Here is an 8571-nt window from a genome sequence, read left to right as displayed (position 1 = left end):
ATTTGCTCTTGCAAAATAATTACTTTTGCATGACTTCTTAAAAAAAAGGAGATGAGTGAAGATAATGACGTGTTTGAGGGAAAACTATGGGTGGGACGTCTGCGGAGTATAATTGAGTTTAAGCAAAAACAATTTGGTTAGAGTTCTTGAAAGAACATTTTCCCCCCTTTTTTGAAGTGACCTTTCTCAATAAAAAACTATAGTCATCGAGTCATGGCCAATCCTAGATGGATTTCTTTCACCTGCAGAGGTGATTATTCTTTATCCTCACTCTCAGTCGCTTTCTTTTTTACACTGCAATCCTTGTTTTGCCTCTAGGTTGGCTGCTCCTCTCTTCAGTGGCAAACAGCAGATTTATACAGTGGAGAGACTTACCTGTCCATGGTGAACTAGTGTTGCAAGTGCATGAATATAATGGATGCAATACTATCAATGACCACTAGGAGAAAAAAGTAAAACTCTAAGTTAGAGCACTCATTCAGTTGAGTGTAAATTTAAATAGTTTTGAGGCACATATATCTTCACTACTTGAGTGTTCTGGTTTCTATCTGTCCTTCAAGTGTGACAGACCAATCAGCAGCCTACAAGTCCGTGCAAAAAAGGAAGTGCATTCACCAAATTGCATGAGATAAGCTTATCTATTTTCTGACAGTGACTTAGAAAGCCTTGGCTTGAACATGAGTCAGTTAGAACGAGAAGACCTGAAAAAAATTTTCATTTCCTCCAGAGACTAACTGCTCAGTTCCCAGATTGCACTCACCCGAAACACACAAATTGTACTGTTTGTCGTTCCTTTAGAAATCATTCAACTATTTAAATATAACAACTGAATGAGTAGTTGGAGAGAAGCTCAGGAAACACTTTAAAGCAGTATACAAATATACCGAGGTCCCTTTTAAAAACACCACCGTCCATCTTAAAATGCCAAAACACCTATATTCACACAACAACAAGAACCACCAGCAGCATTTATATAACAATTCTTCATGGATGTTAACTATTTATTTGGTCCTAACAACCAAGAAATTTTCCAAAACTGTAACTCCAAATGCCAAATTTGGTGTTAATAATACTTAAAACATTTAATTACATCCCATAAATGACATTTATTACAAAAAGCTTTGTAATTATCATACATCTGAAGCAAATTACTACTTTTTTGCCATCCCTATGCACTTTGCATGAAGGGTATAGGTCTCCTGGAGACAATTATCTTCTGTTAAGTAACAGTGGGTGAGAGAGAATCAAACCCAGATGGGATTGTGGCACGTTACACTATTTGGGAACAAACCAGGAAAAGTACTCCTGACCAAACTGAAGATTTCTTTCTGTGCACCACCCAGACGCCTTTTTCCCTGCGCCCATTAAAAACTAGTTCCAATCAGTGCTGTTGAACAGGTTAAATGACTCGTCTGAACATGTAGAATGCAGACTTGAGGCCATGAGGTCCTGTTACGCTACAAAGCGCTCCCTCTCCTCTACTTTTAAATATTCCCTTTCTTCTCTTCAAGTTCCAAGTCCATATTTGAACATTTCTTGGCTTTTTGGTTAAGTTTAGTAATGTTAAAGGAATCTGGGCATGTTTTAAAAGCACGCTTTGGAAAACACATCTTACTGATACTGATATATGCTTGGATAATGATTTGTTCGGTAAGCTTTACCAGGGAACTACATCGTTCATTTAATGTAATTTCTTTGCGCATAATAAATTTGATAAAGCACAGTACTGTCGGTAAAACACAAATCATATCTCTCCTAATTATTTACCACAGAGATAATAATTACAGTTTATTAACATAACTAAAAGACTGGTCCAAGTTATCTACTAAAATATATTTAAACATAAAATAACATCAACTCAGGTTTGCACAGGTCACCATGGTGATAAAAATCATTAAAAGGGACTCCTTTCAGCCCTCTTGCATTAAGTTGGTGCATTTCCATGTGATAGTGTAAGACACATGGAAGATACAGTATAATGATTTCCCCACAGAGCTTACTCATTAGCTGTTTATCCAGAGCATTGTGAGTCTCCTCTCAGGGGCTTTAAAACACTGAAAAACAATTACATGACTGATCTTATTACAGCGACACCCCTGACACTCAGAAACTCCCCTTATCTGATGTCTGGGAACAGCTGTGGTTAATAAATGTTGCTACTCTGAAAATGATTTTGACACCAATAACAGAAATTAACTGACCAAACTGTTTTCAGCATTTAAACTCTCCCAGCCCACCTGAAGAGCGCGTCTCTGGGCTTTTTAGCATTATCTGGGAGTCTTTTTGCTCCATATGAAAGACATCCAGTAGTTCAACACTGCCAGTTCTTTTTCATTCAGTTTATCATACTGAGACATGTGACATTAATTAAAGTCACTGGTGTCCTTCTGTCCTAACAAACCACAGTCAGTCCCTTGTTAGTAATGTCTCTCATCAACAGCCAATACAAAGTCATATGAGGACAGGAGTTGGAGGGGAGCGGAAACAAATAAATCCCAGCATAACACGGAAAATTATCAACTTGAATATCAGCTGATTGACAAATATCAACATAGAGGTTTAAGCAGGCGCTGCTGTATGTGTACATCCTCCAAGGTGATTATTTAGGCCAGATTTTCTTTTCTTTGCTGACTAAAAGGATTCTTTGTGGATCACTCTTCGTCTCTATTTACCTTGTGTCAGTCTTCATCTACATTTGGTTGCTATGCTTTCAGCAACAGAAGCATTTGACTTGTACAGTCAGCAATTTCTACTACATTGCTCAATTCATTTCAACTGCAGAGATTTAAAATTAGCTGTTAGAAGGACTTATTGAATTATGCATGTTTCTTTCAGTGACTCCAGAGAATTACTTTATATGGTGAGTAATGGTGATCTTTCAGCAGCGTTGTGTAAAGGTAGCTTAACTCTGTTGCTGAATTTGCAAGTTACCCTGCAAATCACTCAGCATCCCTCAGAAGCAGAAACGAGGGCTTGTGACCAGCTGGTGGCTGCATTCAATCTTTAAACAGTCTGCAAATGTCCTGGAAGCAAAGTGAATAAACGCAATTTTCCGTTTCTTCACCAGCAACTGGTGCAATGTCTTGACATGCCTTTAAGAAGAGAGGTTTGCTCCGCTGGTTAATCTGGACAGGAGAAACCACACAGTCTGTAGCTGTTAAACACTCGTCAACTGACAATGTGCTCTGGATGTTTTAAGAGGACAGGACATAAAAGGATGTAGCAGATGTATGTAAAACATGTGAAGCGGAAGGGGTTTACACATGATTCAAATTTGTGGCACAGATATTTGCATTAGAGTATACTGCGTAAAGCTTCAGTTGATGCAGAATTTCATGTTTATTTTATTTTAGTTGCTGTCGGAGTTTTCACCGTTGAAAGAAACCTCAGTTATTTCTCCAGCTAATAATCTGCAGCAGCTACATGACACATTAATGTAGCCAAAGTAAATGGAACAACAACAGCAGAGACTACTAATGAGAGTGGAAAGTATCTAAATGAGCTTGAGTTTAAATGTTCGGCACACACTGTGCAGAAGGTTTAAGTTGGATGTCTGAAGACAGCAGAAGAGTTGGAACGGTTGCTGGATGTAAATTGAAAAAACATGGCACTGAACTGTGCAGGTGGTTTTGGACTTTTCTGCACAAGTTGTGAGAATTTCTGCAGCTCTACCGTTAAGGAAGAGGGAATAGAAATGTTTGCTGTGTTGCTCACGGCAGAAAAAAAATCTGCCCAATGTGTTGCATGTGAGGTTTTTCCTACTGAGTCAAAGAACACACTGTAAACAGTTTTCACTGAAATGGTTTCTTTAACACTTTTTGTGTCGATCACATTTTTTGTGAAAAAGAAAAAGAAACTGCTTTTTCTTTTCTAAACGAACAACAATTATGTTTACATTCAGTGTCATCCATGAAGCCTGACAACTGTGTACAATAACACATGGTCCCATCTCACAGCCAACATATGAGTGCTGTTTTATGGACTGTACCAAAGAGCATTGTACTTCCCCTGCTTTATGTAATGGTATGTTTTTAAATGCCATGCTGAAAGATTTTCACCTTTTAACTGTGAAAGAGTTTTATAATTTTAACTGAACATTTCCACTCCATGCCCCAAACAAAGTTCTAAAATCTTAGAACATGAAACCTTGTCTTCATGGCTTGTTGACATGTGACATGCATCCATCCATTCGCTTCCACTTATCCTTTTCAGGGTCGCGGGGGGCGCTGGAGCCTATCCCAGCTGTCTTAGTGCGAGAGATGGGGTACACCCTGGACAGGTCGCCAGTCCATCACAGGGCTAACGCATAGACATAGACAACCATTCGCGCTCACAGTCACTCCCGCATTCACACCTATGGCCAATTTAGAGTTTCCAATTAACCTATCCCCACTAATTGCATGTCTTTGTACTGCACCGTTGCACCGTGCCACCGTGCTGCCGACATGCAACATGAGTGAGAAAATATACTTTTGTTTAAGGTTAAATCCTCCCGTTAATATTTCCGCATAATGAATTTGCCCAAAAATCCAAGACAAAATTTTAAAAATGACAACAAACAGAACATATGTATTACTTAAGAGTAAGCAGTGTTGTCCATAAACACAGTGTCTACTGGCAAAACAGAGGTTGACACAGTTGTTAGTGTTCATGCTGTGGGTTTTACTTTGACCTTACTACATCGGTCCATTTTCTACTGAGTGTGAAAAGTCCCATTTTACTTTTCCCAGGTTACCACTTCTATAACTGAGCAGGCAGTGAGAAGCTGGGCAGTGTAGAATAAACACATATATTCATCCTGGAAAAATTTTAAAAGATAAAATACATCAAAAAGGCTGGAAAACAGCAAATTAGAACAACATAAAGTGTGCATGAGCCTGGTTTGTTCATGCAGAACACTATAAAAAACACACAGCAAAGATGCAGAAGTTGAAAATATTTTTATAGTGTAAAATAAAATTCTTCCAAAAGAAATGTATGCCACACGGTCACACTGACTCTCCCTGTCTCAAAGAGAGCAGACATGGCAAAGTTTTTTTTTCTGTTTTTTTTTCTTTTCTTTCTTTCTCTCTTTCTTTTTTTTTTTCACCAAAAGTGAGTCATTGTGGTCTTCCAAAAGCATTCCTCTGTTGCCCTCCATTTCCTGAATTCCTTTTTTCGAAGAGTTTTGGAGCAGTTAAAAGCAGCTGAATCCCATTTTTTGGCCTAAATTATTTCATTATGGGAAACGTTATTTTTGTTTTATTTTCACACAGTTTGTTCCTTTAGGAAACCAGGAACAAACAGTTTCATATCAACTTGCACTATTGCTATTGCTTCTTCATAGTAGTGCAAGTTGATGGGAACCCTGCAGCAGGCATCTGCCTTTACTTAATGAATCAGATTCAATTTTATTTACTCCAAGTGGGGCTGTTGCTTTCAAACAAAACATTGTGCAATATTAAAAGCAGAAGGTTTTAGGTACTCCTGCCTTGAATTATATGATCTTAAGTCTTTCTCATGTTTAGAGAAACTAACAAGCATTAGTAGATGTATACTGAAGAATTATTAAAGGAAATGACAGCTGTTATAGCTAAAACATTCACTTGAACTCTGATGCCTCAGCTCTCTATGTTACTCATTTGCCACAGTGACCTTAAGGGTCTGGCCATGAGCCCTAGGGTTCTACCTCCAGAAGATAAAATACGCCACACATTCATTGCTATGATTAAGTTACAGCTACTAAGATGACCTTAAATGCCATCAGGAAAAGATCAACAAATAAAAATAATTCAGATCATGCCAATTGCCCTTATACACCCATAGATAGCATTTGTTTCTCTAGAAATGGCCTTTAAATAAAGCACTATACTAAAACTGATACACTGAACTTCAGTTATACGCATGGTTGCATTAGCTCTTGCTTAATATTGCAGTTTCTAATCTCCAATGGGTTTTGTGTATATCTCTTAAACCACCGGAGGGTGAAAAGCAATGAGGGAAAAAAGCGGAACAACTTCTCAGGTGTATTTATGTGATATATGCACGTTTTATGATGGAATATGTAGCCGCTCTCTACGCTGCCTGTCTCCCGGTTATGTTCTCAGGTTACCAGTGATCCACTGGAACGCTAACTGTAATTGAAACCGTTGACAGCCTGTAACACTGAGTGACAGTTCAGGAGGATGAGCCAGTAAAGGTTGGGTGGCTTTGCACAAGTACTAATTTTACCCGGTGCGTGCATGAGTGTCAAAGCAGGTCAAGTCTTTGTCCTCCTACCTCAACACAAACAGTCCTGTTGATTGCAGCTGGGGATTTGAGAGCTTGTAATATTTTTTATTGAGTTAACAACATCACAAACTCTGGCTCTCAGGGACTGTGCCAAGCTGTGGATGGAGAGCGGCGGCCTCAGCTGCTCTCCTAAATAAAGATCATCCTTTGGGCATCTAGCTGCCCTGAGGGATGTTTCCTTTGGGTTTGAGAAGGTGCAGGTGTGATGGAAGTTGGAGTGTTTTTCTCTTATCCACCATAAAGCTCCAGGTGCATTTCAGATAAACAAATGCAGGAGGGAATAGTTTCCTCCCCAGATGAACAGTACGACAGTCATAGCTTTAAGCCCCGTATCTTTACCAGAAGTAAACGAATGAAAATGATGAAGACACTTCCTCTTTCAGTCTGATCATTTGTATGTGTCTTTAATTAGATGATATGAAAGTGGAAAAAAAGTCTTTGATGCTGTGCTGAAACATTTTTTCTCACAGTAGAAGGGATGGAAATTTCACGTGTCAGTTTCTGAAAGGGCTGAATCACAGCACAACATCTGCTTTATAGTATCGCTGGGGCAAAATGTTCTCAGACTTGCCAACGTGTTACCATAGTTCACAAGAGCATAATAAGCGCCTCAGTCTCAGACAGCTGTGCTATGTGCTGTACCTTTTGTGCTCGAATAGGATATTACTTCTTAGGATGCAAAACAAAAAGAGATGAATCATCAAAGAGGAAACTAAGTCTGAAGTATTTGATGTCATGTGGCATTAGATCCCAATGCAGTTCACTTTCTTATCATTTATTAGTCATCACTGGCTGTTTCGTGGTCTTACCACTTGTTGTCCATGATAGATTGAATTGTATTAGGGAGTAAAATTGCTTTGCCAGCCTGGTCGCTTGCTGTAACACTTTTGGCACTTCACACGATGGCCTACATTTTTAGAACTGGATTTTCCAAATCTCCCAGGTGCTGAGTCATCAAAACTTCATACATGGAAACCCAGAGCCCACCAACAACCCCCCACTTGACGCAGACCATTCATAGTTGTAACTCCAAATGACCCAGCTGCTGGGTTGTGGGTGCGGGCAACATGCATGGAGAGAGTTCATCTTTTATGAGAAGGCCCTGCTGCATCATATGGGTAGTCTATTTAGGTCTGGGCTACTGGCAGGGCCCCTGTAAAGAGGGGCTTAAGAACCAAACTTAGTAGAAGAAGCCACCCCGCTGGGGAAACTGAACACTAAAAATATATACATTAGACTCATGTTTATATTGTTATTTTTCTTCTTCTTCTTTTTATTATTCTTGCACATTGGGAATGCAGGGCAGAGACAGAGAAGGAAGGAAAGAATGTTTTGGTTTCTTCTTCTGATCTGAGACCAGAAGGGTTTTTGGTTCCAGAAACCAAATGAACTATCTCTTGGAACAAAGACAATAATAGTTAGTAAGCTGTTTTCACTTAAAAGAATTTTCAACATGCAAAAGATGATCATAGGATCTCTTGCAAAGAGGATTTCAATATTATTTGATGCTTAGCTGGGAAAAACCTATAAATCTCATCTGTAGCTGATATTGTAATTGCATCATTTGGCGCTAATGACGATACTTAATTGATATTCAGTACCTAAAAAATATTAAGAATAAATCCTTGTGCTTGTAGCTTGAAATTGCATACTGTGCCTGACATGTCAAGTTATAAAACACAGTTTGTTCTGACTCATACTTTTTTTTGTTCTGGTTTTCATTTCAAGCTAGCAGCTAACCCCTGACTCCTAATATTTAGATTCTACTACAGTTAAAGTGCATTTTCCAGGATTTGATTAGTATGTGATGTTTCCAAATAATCAACATATCTTTGCTATTTATATATTGTTTACATTAAATTCTGTTCATGCCATCACGATATCACAGCAGAAATTGAGACTGAGCAAACCAGACCATTTTTTAAAAATTATTCTGTTCTCCAATTTTAGTAAGTCCAACAGCCAACACGAGACCAAAAGTGCTGTACAATAAATAAGTTAAGAACAATAGATAAAACAAAATGGCAAAAATAAAATCAAAAATAAAATAAATATTAAAACAGCCATATATTAAGAAAAATATATAAAACAACATACATTCAACTAAAAAACAACTAAAATAAAAATAAACTAAAAAAAAAAAAACAGGCTAGGGTGAAGGTGAAGTGATTTAAAAACAGGCAGAAAAGAGTCCTGCCTAATCTCTAGAGGCAGATCCTTCTACAGTTTGGGAGCTGCTACAGAAAAAGCACGGTCTCCTCTAAGTTTATGCTGAGTACATTCAGCTAATCAGCTGACCCG

This window comes from Astatotilapia calliptera, chromosome 11, assembly GCF_964374335.1.
Source record: "Astatotilapia calliptera chromosome 11, fAstCal68.1, whole genome shotgun sequence".
NCBI classification, from domain to species: domain Eukaryota; kingdom Metazoa; phylum Chordata; class Actinopteri; order Cichliformes; family Cichlidae; genus Astatotilapia; species Astatotilapia calliptera.
This window is presented reverse-complemented; position numbering follows the sequence as displayed.